We start from the raw sequence: 13,280 nt of genomic DNA, 5'->3' as shown, positions 1-13,280 counted from the left end.
TGATGCTGCCAGTTTACAGCTCACACGTTCAGTAGTAAGACCCTGGGTGGTGCATGTGCAGGTGGTTCTTGAACTTTAGTAAGTATCAGTATCAATGGAGGGCTTGTTAGAACAGATTTTTGGCCTATAGCCCCCGAGTGTCTGATTCAGTGGGAGTGGGGCCTGAGAACTTGCATTTCAAGTCTGAGATGATGCTGGGAAGAGTCCAGTTCTGACAATGACTAATCTATTGACTAACCTCCTCATTTTACTGATGCTTAGTGCATGCCAGAGATTGACTGCTAGTTGTTAAGATTTGCTTTCAAATATGTCTGACCAAGTCACCGGTGGTTTCTTCATTGATAAATCCAATGGACTTCTCTCAGCCTTCACATTACTTGGCTTCTTGGTGGCTTCTGATGTGGTTACTCCCGTCTTGATAGCCTCATCTCTCTTGGTTATTGTAGTAGAATTTTCTTTGTTTCCTTTTACTTCTCTAATGCCGACTCTTTTCTATCTCAGATTCCTTTGTAAGTTTCTCTCTTTATCACCCTTGTGCTCTTATCTCACCACTCTGCGGAATGTTGGCCTCTATCATCTGTTACCAAGACCACATCAGTAATCTTCTCTCAATCTCTCTGCCTTGGTCTTGAGTCTCCACATCCCCCTGTCCACCTCTACCAGAGTGATCTTTCTAAAATACTAAAGTGGTTATATTCTCACTGTACTCAAAACCCTATGGTAGCTTCCTATTTGTTCCCATTGTTCTGTTTGGATGTATTCCAAACTCTTGAGTTTGGCGAAATGGCTCTCTATAGTCTAGCTCTTATCTACCTTTTCTTCTCATCATGCCTACTTGGGAATCTTCGCAGACATACTTAAAAACAACCAATTTCCATAGAGGCTCCATAGGAGTTCCCTGGTGGTACAGTGGGTTAAGGATCTGACACTGTTACTGCCGTGGCTCGGGTCACTGCTCGTGTTCGATCCCTGGCCTGGGAACTTCCACATGCCAAGGGTGTGGCCAAAATAAAACCCCAAACAAACCAAAAACATAGAGACTACATGATTTCATGCCTCCGTACCTTTGTTCATGCTCTTTTCTCTTCCCTAGGTGACCATCCCAGGACGCAGTGACCACTTTCTTCTTGTGCTCACTCATTATAATGACATCAGGAATACTTTACATCTTAGTTTACATGTCTGATTCTCTCTACCAGATTGTAAAGGTCTTGAGAGCAAAATTATTTTTTCCACTCAGTGTCCCTGTGCATTGCTCAGTGCCTTACACATTGCCTGCCTGTTTTCTGAGCAAATAAATGAATAGCAGAGATTGAGGAAGCAGCAGCTGATAAAGACCTGGGTGACTGTGTCAGTTTCCTAAGTCTGCTGTAACAAATTGCCACAAATTTGGTGGCATAAAACAACAAAACCTTATTCTCTCATAGTCCTGGAGGCCAGAGGTCTCAAATCAAGGTGTTGGCAGGGCTGCACACTCTCTGGAGATTCAGAGATTCCTTCCTCCCCTTTTCCAGATGCTGGAGGCTCTAGCTATTCCTTGAGTTGTGGCTGTATCACCTCAATCTCTGTTTTCCACTTTTCTCTTCTTTGTCTGATAAGGACACTTTTCATTGCCTTTGGGGTCAACCTGGCAATCCAGGGTGATCTCATCTTGAGACCCTTAACTTAATTTCATCCGCGTCTTCAAACTTTTTCCAAATATGGTCACAGTCTCAAGTCTGGTGGTTAAGACATGGACATATGCTGTTTGGGGTCATCCTCCTCCTCACTACAGTGACCTTTGAAAAAATAAGGGTGATATTCCTAAGTAGAAATCGGGAAGAGGCAGAAGCTTCTCTTCTACCCTCTGGATCCCATTTAATAACAATGAGTAGAAAGGGGTAGACATGCACTCTGCTTTTCCAATTCTCTTTAAGCCAAGTATCACCCACAAACTCTTACTCCTTAAAAAAGTGTGTGTGTGTGTGTTTTGGGGACATGGGTCAAGCACTAAGAACATTCTTCTTTTTGCTTAAATCAGACCAAATTCTTTTCCTGAAGCTTAAAAAGAACAAAACAGAACAAACCAACAAAAAGCACAAGGATCTCATCTATTAGTCTTTGAAAAGTAATAGTTTCTGAACTGATCGGTTTTCTTATAACTTTACATTTATCCTGGAGGAGGGGAAACTATTTCATTTCTTGTTATGGTACCTTGTCTTTAATGAAGTCTTTGGATGAAAATATGAATTTGGGAGTTCCTGTCGTGGCGCAGCAGAAACGAATTCAACTAGGAACCATGAGGTTGCAGGTTTGATCCCTGGCCTTGCTCAGTGGGTTAAGGATCTGGCATTGCCATGAGCTGTGGTGTAGGTCACAGATGTGGCTCGGATCTGGTGTTGCTGTGGCTGTGGCATAGTCCAGCAGCTGTAGCTCTGATTCGACCCATAGCCTGGGAACCTCCATATGCCATAGGTGCAGCCTAAAAACCAAAAAAAAAAAAAAAAGAAGATATGAATTTGTATTGTATGAGAGCAAGTGGAGAAGTAGAGTTGGGAAAAGCAGTTGTGGAAACTGCGGGGATGGGAGACTGGGCAAGGACCTGAGCACGCTGGTCCAGATCCCAGCCCCACCACTTACTCTGCATTTTGTACATGATCCCCTAGCACTGAAGCCAGAGTTTCCAGAGTGAACAGCTTTCATTTCCATTAGGGACTGACTTACAGTCTCCAAGATCAAACCTTTCCCTCTGACTTTGCAATTGAAGGTTGAAGGCTTTCTCATCTAGTCCACAACTATGGGAAAGCTCAGGAAGAGTGAGGAAAACGTGAAACTACAGGATGAAGAATCTATAGAGCTACATTTCCCTTTATTTTTCCACAAGACAGGATACTGTAATTTGTCAAACCCCCAAACAAAACAAAACAGGGCTGTTGTTAATACAGACAAATGATCACAGCTGCAGAAAAGTTTCCACATGAAATCTTTCAGTCCTAAATAGTCGTTTTTGCAGTTTTGTGATCGCTTTTCCAGGATTCTTTTTCCCCTCAGTGTTTATTCATTTTAACTATTTGTTCCATGCCACAAGCTCTGTTCTGTTAGATATATTTCTGACAGTGCTGCTTTCCATAGAGCAGTTTTGTAATATTCTACTCAATGTCACCAGTACATATGTGTCATTTTGGTTGGCACAATAGCTTTAGCAGTGAAATGTTTTGATTATGTAGTCTACTGGAAGAACTGCTGTTTCGCTCCCCTCTGTACCCCCATTCTCAGCATTTGGATGACATAGCACCTCCCTCCCCACCCCCTGAAGCTTGCGGCTAAACTGTTGTGCCACAAATTAATTCAGTGAAAGCTTGAAATCCAGTATGTCATACAGCTCAAATGTAGGCCAGGTGTGTTGAGAGTTTTCCAAGTGTTTGACTATATTTTGGTTAAGTTGAATTTTCTAAGCTGGCTTGAATTGCTGTGAAAGTGAGAAAGCCAGGCTGAAAAAACTGGTGTTTGATCATTTCAGGCTGAAATTTAAACCTCAAGTAAAACTCAGGGAATCCAAAACCTATTCAAAACAGAAAGAAGAAAGTTTGATGTGACATTTCTGTGATGGAAACTGATGACTTATGCATTTTTACTGTTGATTCTTAGCTTGTCTTCCTCTTTTGCCAGTATATATTTATCTCTTTGGGAATAATACCATGTTACAGTAAAACTGCTTTCATTTTGACTGCATTGTTATACTCAGACACATAGGGTTGATGTTTACTTTTGCCCTGACAAGAAAGAGTTTCCAAAGAATACCGTACATGCTTGTGAGATAAATGTTTAACCCATGTAGAGAAGAGGGATCTCTGGGCCTTTGTAAAACTGTATCAGTACAGAAATGATTTGAATATAAAGAACTCCAAAATCAAAATGACAGGGTATTCATATCTAAAAGCAGAGTCCAAAGTTTTCTACTTGGCAATTTTATGGGCTTTCAGGATTATGCAGTATAAATGAAAGTAATAGAAATTGAGCTTAAATATAAAATAATTTTATGATACTTTTTACAATGTGTCCACTTCTTTAGATGGACTTTTATCTAAATTAGTAAGATAGGTGCTTCCGTCATGGCTCAGCCATAACAAACCTGACTAGTATCCATGAGGACTCGGGTTCGATCACTGGCCTTGCACAGTAGGTTAAGGGTGCAGAGTTGCTGTGAGCTGTGGCATAGGTCACAGACATGGCTGGGATCATGCGTTGCTGTGGCTATGGCTGTGGTGTAGGCCGGCAGCTGCAGCTCTGATTCAGCCCCTAGCCTGTGAACTTCCATATGCCATGGGTGGTGTGGCCCTTAAAAAAAAATTAAGGAAATACAGAAAAAACAAAACAAGACAAGAAACCACCTCTAATCCTACTACTTATTAGTAATAGTTATTCACATTTTTCGGATTATTTTTAGCATTTTTGTGTATATATTACCTTTTTAAAAAATAAATTAAGACCAATTAATGTGCTGTTGGAACAACTGAATATCCATTTGGAAGAAGACAAATGATCTTTGACCTGTATCTCACTCCATACACAAAAAATTAATTTGAGATAGGTCATAGACCTAAACTTAAAATCAGAAACATAAAGCTTTGAGAAGAATAAAACAGGCTATCTTTACAATCTTGGGATAAAAATTTCATGGAAAAAAACACAAAAAGCATTAACCATAAGAGAAATAATGTTAAATTGAATTGTGCAAAATTTCTTTGCTTGTTAGACGACACCATTCAGATGGGACCAGATGAATCATAAACTGGGAAAATATTCTCAGCCCTAAATTTGGCCAGTGGAGACCAGAAGTAATATTTTAAATCATTTTAGATTGTTTTAGGCCACTCTAGGCCTCCAAAAGTCCTTCCATAGATTTTCAAATCAAATTGTTTTCCTTAATGTTTGAAAATTATGTCCAGGTTTATGATACTAAATATTTGGCAATCGCTTTCTAAAAAAAAAAAAAAAAAGAAAAAAAATCCCGTTTGTAGTGTTTGCTCATTTCCGTGGTTATACATACTCCTGCTTTGGTTAATTTCAAATTGCCAATGGGGAGAGATGCATGATAACTTGCTACCACTTTGTATTTCTACCATGCACGTATAAATATAAACAACTTCAAGAGCATATGTAATAGTCAAACATAATCAAATTATTGAAGTGAGAGTTTTGAATATTATTACCTTTGTGTTTAATGTCATTTATTTAATAAGTTTGTGTCATGATCTCTTGTGTGGTGGAGCAGGTTAAGGATCCGATGTGGCGGAAGCTGGGGTGTGGACCACAACTTTGTTTTGGGTTCCATCCCTGGTCTGGGAACTTCTGCATGCGATGCATGCAGCAAAAAAAAAAAAAAAAAAAAAAAAAAAGTTTGTGTAAGTTTGTGTAGTTTTTAAATAATATCTGTGTTTAACAACTGGCTCACCAAATATCTTGCCAAAATTTAACAACTGGCTCTTATGAGCAGGTACCTGATCCCAGTCTCTATTACCAATCAAGGTCTGAGCTTAGCTTTTAGCTTCAGTATTAATTAAATGTCAGTAAAATGATACTTAAAACCAGATTAGAAAATCTTAGCATTTTTCCCCGCAGAGAAATCACTTTGTCGGAGAAATCAGTTTTCCTCCCTTTTCTCTGTATACATTTGATGCTCTTAGTTTAGTAGTGTCAAAAACTGTTAACTATCTTCAATTTACTGAACTGGAAAGTTCGTAAGAATTTCAGGTAATGTGTGAAGGAGAAAGGAAAGGCCATCTAAGGACAAGAAGTACTGACATATCACCCTGTTCAGATCTTCTGTGGGAGAATATACAAGTTCTTCTGCTCAGCTTCCTTCCCTTTTATTAATTAATTATTTTTTCTTTTTTTGTCTTTTTAGGGCCAAGTGCTTGGCACCTGGAAGATCCCAGGCCAGGGGTCAAATCGGAGCTGTAGCTGTTGGCCTACACCACAGCCATAGCAACGTGGGATCTGAGCCACATCTGCAACCTACACCACAGCTCATGGCAATGCCAGATCCAGGTGGTTCAGACCCAGAAATTCATTTCTCATAATTCTGGAGCTGGACGCCCAAGATTAAGGTGTCAGCATGTTTTATTTCTCCTGTAGCCTCTCCTTGGCTTGGAGACCACTGCTTCTCGCTGTGCCCTCTCATGGCCTTTCCTCTTTGTGCTCATACTCCTTGTGTCTCTTCCTCATAAGGACATTACTCTGTTAGATTAGGACCCCAACCTCATGGCCTTATTTAACCTTAATTACTTCCTTAAAGGCCCTGTTCCAAAATGCAGTGACATTGGGGTTAGAGCTTCAACCTAGGAATTCTGGGGGGGACAAGAATCATTCTATAGCATACAATTTCTAAAATGAGCTTGAATGTTAATAATTGTTTCAAGATAAAGCAGTGGAAATCCTGAAGCTAAAAGAAATTTCCATGTAGCTTGCTTTAGCTGTTAATTATTTGTATCATCTTTGTAGACTTAGAAACCAGTGTCTAGCTTCTAAACAAATGTTACCACTTCCATTTCCCACATCTACTACCCAAACATTTTCTTAACTAATTGTCATTTGAGGAATTCCCATTGTACCTCAGTGGTGATGAACTGGACTAGAATCCACGAGGGTAGGTGTTCAATCCCTGGCCTTGCTCAGTGGGTTAAGGATCCAGAGTTGCTGTGAGCTGAGGTGTAGGTTGGTAGCTTTATCTCTAATTCGACTCCTAGCCCGAGAACTTCCAGATGCCACAAGTGCAGCCCTAAAAAGAAAAAAAAAACAAAACAAAAAAACCCCATATTGTCATTTGATTATGTGAGTATAAATGATATTATTGTTAAAAATACTCCGTACTTTTAAAAAAATTAATTTATTTTTTGCTTTTTAGGGCTGCACCCACGGCATATAGAGGTTCCCAGGCTAGGGGTCTAATTGGAGCTACAGCTGCTGGCCTACACCACAGCCATAGCAATGCAGGATCCGAGCTGCATCTGCAACCTACACCACAGCTCACGGCAGTGCTGGATCCTTAACCCACTGAGCGAGGCCAGGGATCAAACCTACAACCTCATGGTTCTTAGTTGGATTCGTTTTCACTGTGCCAGGACAGGAACTCCAAAAATACTCTGTACTTTAACTATGAGTTTATCTTTGAAACTTTTTAAAATTACAGTGCATTAATTTTCTTTCGTAAAACACAACCAGGTGAATCTTCTTCCAAATGAGTTGATATAGCTACATTATATTGAATGAAAATTTATATTTAGGCCTATGGAAATTCAGTCCTAAATATAAGAAGAATTTAGAGAATTTTATTTTACTGAGTCTGTCAGTATAGATGGTAACATATGTACCATTTTCTCCATGATAAATGTGCCTATACACATATGTATATATACATAGAGATAGATAAAACCCATATTTTCCTCTGATTTAAAAGTAGCATATGTTCAGGAGTTCCCTGGTGGCCTAGCAGTTAAGGATCCAGCATTGTCATTGCTACTGCTATGGTTCAAGTTTGATCCCTGTCCTGGGAATTTTAGCATGCTATGGGTTCAGTCAAAAAAAAATGGTATGGTATATGTTCATTGTAGAGATTTTAGAAAAGACAGAAAAGCATAAAGGAGAAAAGCATACCATGAGCGATAATAAGTGATTATTGTTGCTTTTAGCCCTTAAGTTTTGGCATGATTCATGATGCAATAATAGATAATAGAATATGCTTCCAGTTTTTATATTTATTTTTTCATTCAACAGATGTTCATTGAGCACTTGCTTCATCAGTCAGGGTGGACCCAGGGAAACAGAACTAGAAGGGAATATATACATGAGGTGTGTGTGTGTGTGTGTGTGTGTGTGTGTGTGTGTGCACGTGTGCTTGTGCATGTATTTATTACAAGCAGTGGACCTACATTTGCTATCATAGGGGTCACTAAGCAAGCCTGAAGTCCATAGCAAGGCAGTGGACTTGGAAGGGTCATCAGGTTGGCACCCTGTGAACACAGGCTTAAGCTTGTCCACAGGCAGCAGGCCCTCAGGAAGGAAGATCCAAGGGGAAGGGAGACTAATTGCTCATCCAGTTGCTGTTTTAAAGTCTTTTAGCTCAGGGAAGCCCTCAGCTTCCATTTTGCACTTTTTTATTATGTGTAGATTAATACTGTCTTGCTTTCGGATTAGGGTTTTCCTCCTGTTTTCAAAATACTTTCACATCTGTGTCTTATAGGTTCTCCACACCATCCATGAAGGTGAGCAGGGCAAGATGTCCCATAGCACAAGGTTGAAGGAGGTCTTCTGGTTCATTGTGAGTCTACGAAGCCTAAGATTTAGAAGGTGCAATGATAAGAAGGACAGTTTTTATCTTAAGGAATTGTTAATCACTAGGGAAGAACAATATATCAACAGATAACTGTAAGAGAAGATTTTGATGTGATAAGAAATGTTATGAAGAGCAGACAGGGATGGCTTTGGTGAACAGGGAGGCAGAAGGATCAGGTTGAGATAAGTCATAGAAGATGCCTAAAATACCTCACCAGAGAGCCTATTCTGGTGTTCTTGGCATTTGTTTGCAATGAAAAGTTGGGCCAGTGGAAAGTCGTGAGTGTATGTAACGGAAGTAATGTTTGAGTCTGCCTTAAATAATGTTTCTTTGAAACTAAGCTGAGAAGATATTATTTTATCCCGAGGGGAAAAAAAAGCTCTTTGGAAAATGTTAACCCTTCGAAGGCTCCAATGAAACAACAAGTTTTCTGTGGCTGAGAATTTTCATCAAGATTGTAAATGACATTGGATTACATTGATCTGGGAGAGGATGGAAATCTTTTAGTATTGAAATATATTCATTATTGACACTGAAAACCCATGAGGCTGAACACAAGTGGAGCAGGATGAGAGAGAAAACAATAATAACAGGAGTGTGGAAATCTTCCAGCTTGATGACCAAGTTCAGGAGGAGGCCTGACAACTCATTCCTGCCCTGGGGTGGCTGTGCTTCCAACTTGTGACTGGTGGAACCACAGAGCCTGCCCTCCTGGAAAGATCCTTCAGGCACTATTAGACTAGTGTGTGCACTTCTTCCCCCAGGGGTCCTGCATTGCCTGATTTCAGTCTTCAGTGTAGGTTGTCATCAGTACTGGCAAGAGAAAAGGCAAGCTCTGTCCTCTCTGTATTGGAGGAATGAAGCCAGTGATCATTTACTTTACATATTGATCTTTTATGAGGCATTTCCTTCCAATTTAGCTTAATAGTATTGTCAGTAAGTCAGAATATTCCTGTCACAATATGCTAGAAACTTCTCTCTTAGCATGATGGTTCTTTTATTGCTCTTTTAAGGTGTGTTTTACGGGCACAGTTTGAGTATCATTGTTTACTTGCTCAGGATTAATCTCACTAAATTGATGCATGTATATATGTATGTACATATGAATATGCACATGTATGTATGTCTGTAGATGAAATCCCATAGCAAGAAAACTGGTGAGATTGCAGATCTCTATGTGATGGAACTGTTCTGACAGCTTGCTTCTTTCAAGCCCTCTTTCCTTTAATACTCTTCTGACCTCTTATAAACATAGACTTTGTTAGAGGTCAGAGTACATAAAAGATTATTTCTAACATCTGAAAAAAAATGCAATTATCCTTTAAACTATTTACAACCAAAGGAGAAAAATAGAGAAATATTCAGGACTTAAAGAAATGCTCTATCCTAACTTTTAAATAAAGGACTCAAATAATAAGTATAGGTAATTGCACAATAGAATTCAATTGGATGAATCAAGAATGGAACCTTTTATTTCATGTGTATATTATCTTGATTTGGATTTAGAAACCTTTAATTAGCTGGGATTCAGTAAAGTGAAATTATAAAGAACTGTCATTTGCTTTCTTAGGATTTCTCTATAAGAAGAAGAAAGACAAATCATAGCAATTGGCAGGATGCATGGTGGTCCAATTGAGAAAAGAATGTGACTGCACCATACTTCTGCTAAGGGCCTCTGAGTAGATCTAACATACAAACAAGAAAAAAACAACTCCCTTTAGGCTTTAAAAGGCAACAAAATAATTTCAGGGTATTTCTTGGGGTCAATGTAAATTCATAGCAGTATGTCATTCTTTCCCAGTCAAATCTGCACAACTGTTCAATTGTAACTGTCATCAATGTCTTTAAGGCAGTGCAATATTTTTACTTTTTTTTTTTTTCTTTTTCTTTTTAGGGTGGCACCCTCAGCACATGGAGGTTCCCGGGCTAGGGGTCGAATGGGAGCTGCAGCTGCCGGCCTACACCACAGCTGTAGCAGTTCAGGACCCTAGACACCTCTGCAATCTACACCACAGCTCATGGCATTGCCAGATCCTTAACCCATGGCGCAGGGCCAGGGATTGCACCTGTGACCTCATGGATCCTGGTCAGATTCATTTAACTGCTGAGTCACAACAGGAACTCCAATATTTTTAATCATGAAAGAGATTAACGCAATTTTTATATACTTTGTTTACTAAAGTAGGAAATCTACTAAAATATTAGAAGAAATATCAACCACTAAGTTTGAAATAAAAAGGGATTTCATTTGAGTCCATCTAAAATTTTTATTACTTAGGACATCTTTTTCCTCTAACTTTAGGCAATCACTGACAATTTTCCATTTTGTTTGGGGCTAGTTATTGTTACTTCCAAAATGAATTTCAGCAGCTAAAAGCATAATGTATTTAGGAATTATTAGAACCATTTTCTAAAATTCGGAAAAAAGTTAAAAATTTCAAAATAAGAGTGTCATGGAATTTAAAGTTACCAACATTCTGCTTCCAAATTAATTACGCACATAGTCATGATCAAATGATCATGCACTTTTCACAATGTATGTACCTTTTTTGTGTGTTTTATTTTGTTTTTACTGTTATCAGTGCCAATTCACTCAACAAGAAAGGTCCCAAATGCCTGGAAAAATATTATTTGTCTGGTTTTGTAACATCCATAACAAAGGAAGTTTAGCCAGGCATCCCATTTTAGATTTAGTGTGGATGACAGGTTTGGCAGGAAGAAGAATATGATTTGCAGATTGAAAAACAGAATATCAAAGTGAATAGATATTAAAAAAACATTTAAAATAGACCTCTATTTTTATATAGAAAGCTGATGAAAATATTGTATTAAAAATAGGAGCTATTGGAGTTCCTATTATGGCTCAATGGGTTATGAACTGGAATAGCATCCATGAGGATATGGGTTCTATCCCTGGCCTCACCCAGTGGGCTAAGGATCTGGCGTTGCCTTGAGCCGTGGTCACAGATATGGCTTGGATCCTGTGTTGCTGTGGCTGTGGTGTTTGCTGGCAGCTGTAGCTCTGATTCAACCCCTAGCCTGGGAACTTTCATATGCCACAGGTGCTGTCCTAAAAAAGAAAAAAAAGAGCTATCTTTTTAAATTGATTCATATTATCTTGATTAACATTTATTATATGAATATTTTATGTGCTATATGTCCTTTGGTATTCTTCTATTTTCAAGGACAAGGCTTGGTATATACATGTGTACTTATTGGCAGTAAACGCCAGCATCTTCTCACATCAGATCTTATTTAAAACTAGGAGATACATTCTGGATTTTAGGTATATATTCTGTAGCTTTTTTCCCCCACAAATTAGTTACTTTTGTAAAAATTCTATAAGGTCTCCTTATTGTAAATATTACGAAAGCATGCATAGAGCCTGGGGAAGCTCATCTAAGGAAGACCATTTTCTTCTAGTGATTAACTCAGCATCACCAAGCAGTACCCTTTGGGTCCAGTTTCCTGATCTGTAAGTTGAAAGTTTGCAATGGCTAATACTAAAGGTCCTCTTTATGATTCTATAAGACAGTTTCCTTTTACAATAAGAAATGTGGGAAGTTTGGGATCTTTTACTATAAGAACTTAAGAAAATAGGAATCAGGAAGATATAAATTGATGTTTACCTAAGATATACCCTTTCATCATAAAAATTCTCACTCAGAACTAGGTAAAATGAGAATCCCATCCGCAGTGTCCACATGTGTTAGATATTTTATTTTGGTTTTAATATGCTTTAATACAATGCTATGCCAGCACTAACCAAATGAGTTTTCAAGCAATAATGTTTTCCCTAAGGAAAAAATTAAATACCCATTTTGTCTGTGTAGGAAGTGTGTAGGCAGGACTCTCAACTTTCAGGAAATTTTTTGTCTTTATAGAAAGATGTTTTCCAGCTACCCTTTGTATTACTTGCGTGAGAACAACAAAAAGACCATAAAAATTGAACTGTTACAATGACCAGTTTGGTGGCAGAGGTGATCTCTGGCTCTTTCCACCTCTGCTGAGGTTGAGAGCAGAATCTGGGAAGAAGGAGAGAGGACGTGTTACAGTGTGTCTGTGAAGGCAGTGGGCCCAAAGCTGCTTCAGAACATGGTCTGACTGGGAGTTCCCTTCATGGCTCAGTGGTTAACAAACCTGACTAGGATCCATGAGGATGCAGGTTCAATCCCTGGCCTCACTCAGTGGGTTAAGGATCCAACATTGCTATGAGCTGTGGTGTAGGCCGGCAGCTGTAGCTCCAATTCTACCCCTAGCTTGGGAACTTCCGTATGCCAGGGGTGTGGCCCTAAAAAGCAAAAAAAAAAAAAAAAAAAAAAAGAGCAGGTTTCCATGAGTGCTATGATTGTCAACACCGGGTATGTGTTTAAATGAATCTCACCCAAATTTGTCTAAGTCCTTTACAGAGGTAATCAAGTTCAAGGTCATTAGAGTGGGCCTCGATCCAACATAACTGGTGTTCCTACAAAAGGGGGAGATTTGGAGACAGACACATACAAGGAAAATACCATGTGACTATGGAAAAGGCCATTGCCATTGACAAGCCAAGGATCAAGGCCTGGAACAGATTTTTCCCTCATAGATCTCAGAGGGAACCAATCCTGCTCACATCTTGATTTTGGATTTCTAGCTTCCAGAACTGGGAGACTACAAATTCTTTTTTTTTTTTTTCCTGTCTTTTTAGGGCCGCACCTGCAGCATGAGGAGGTTCCCAGGCTAGGGGTCTAATCGGAGCTACAGCTGCCAGCCTACACCACAGCCCCAGCAACGCCAGATCCAAGCCGCATCTGTGACCTACACCACAGCTCACAGCAATGCTGGATCCTTAACTCACTGAGGGAGACCAGGGATCAAACCCACAACCTCCTGGTTCCTAGTCACATTCGTTTCCATTGCGCCACAATGGGAACTCCTAATGGAGACAATAAATTGTTGATGTTTAAGCCACCCAATTTGTTCAGCA

The 13,280-nt window shown here is 39.3% G+C and overlaps 1 protein-coding gene across 48 annotated transcripts in view; it reads left to right on the top strand.

Moving 5' to 3' along the window:
• The window catches only part of LOC146406163 (uncharacterized), a 1,231,956-nt gene that overhangs the window by 55,232 nt on the left and 1,163,444 nt on the right, over nucleotides 1–13,280 (top strand). For 5 of the 48 annotated variants that reach the window (XR_014807290.1, XR_014807210.1, XR_014807229.1 and 2 more), the window contains one exon: nucleotides 8,222–8,341. The exons of 41 other annotated variants lie outside the window; for them this stretch is intronic. The gene's annotated coding sequence lies outside the window, so the exon portion shown is untranslated. Of the gene's footprint in view, nucleotides 1–8,221; nucleotides 8,342–13,280 lie in introns of those variants that run through there. 2 more of the 48 variants (XR_014807259.1, XR_014807249.1) reach the window with 1 other exon arrangement.

The sequence above is a fragment of the Sus scrofa genome, chromosome 1 (genome assembly GCF_054392235.1).
Source record: "Sus scrofa isolate SSC_HxYL_T2T_F1_AM1 chromosome 1, Sscrofa_HxYL_maternal_Yorkshire_Landrace_v2.0, whole genome shotgun sequence".
Taxonomy (NCBI): Eukaryota; Metazoa; Chordata; class Mammalia; order Artiodactyla; family Suidae; genus Sus; species Sus scrofa.
This window is presented reverse-complemented; position numbering and strand designations above follow the sequence as displayed.